The sequence below is a fragment of the Microtus ochrogaster genome, unplaced genomic scaffold (genome assembly GCF_000317375.1).
Source record: "Microtus ochrogaster isolate Prairie Vole_2 unplaced genomic scaffold, MicOch1.0 UNK59, whole genome shotgun sequence".
Lineage (NCBI taxonomy): Eukaryota > Metazoa > Chordata > Mammalia > Rodentia > Cricetidae > Microtus > Microtus ochrogaster.
The window spans coordinates 978,381-979,323 of record NW_004949157.1 but is presented as its reverse complement, the minus strand read 5'-3'; positions in this window follow the sequence as shown (position 1 = coordinate 979,323).

The window sequence follows — 943 nt, the reverse complement described above, 5'->3', positions numbered from 1 at the left end:
AAACTTGCTCTGTAGTCTAGGTTGACCTCAAACTCACAGAAATCTGCCTGCCTCTATCTCCCAAGTGCTGGGATTAAAGGCATGCACCATCACGGCTTGACTTTACTCACCATTTCTTAAGGTAAACTATATCTATGCTTTGCTTTTATATAGGGTATGCACATGTAAATTGTGTATGTGTGTGTATATACATACAATATTTTTTGTCAATTATAAAAACAGGTAATGAACAGAGACTAGGCCACACACTACATGGCATTAATAAGAGGCCTAGTTGAACTGATAGACATATAGCTTCAAAGAAATTTTTGTCGTAAGTAAATAATGACAATATTGATCGTTAATGAGGGCCTACATTAAAAAACCAAACAGTAAATATATTAAGACAATTTAAAAGAAGCAAAACTGTTTTAAAATTCAGATATAGGTTTTTAATGTTAATTTTACTGTATGTATATATCTGTTTTCTTGCATATATGTCTATGTACTGCGTGTGTTTCTAATGTTCACAAAGGCCAGAAGAGGACAACAGATCCCTTGATACTGAAATTAAAGACATCTGTGCACCACGATATAAGTGCTCGGAACTGAACCTTAGTCCACAAGAAAAGCAGCCAGTACTTATACTCAATGAACTATTTATCCAGCCCCTCATATGTAAGTATAGTATCTTAAAGAAACACTTCTTAGGAAACATTAATACTGAGGCTCCGATTAATTATTGTGAAGAAAGTAGTTTGCTAGCTACTCTGTGTGGGTTTTCATCTTGACTTGGGAAAGAGACTTTAACTCTCTGAATTTTTTTCTCATCTTTCAGTCAAAGGAAAAAGGTGATAATGAAAATAATAATACAGATTGACATCCAGTTTTGCCAGCACAATTTGTTGAAGATGCTCTCTTTTTTCCATTGTATACTTTTAGCTCCTTTATCGAAAATCAGGTG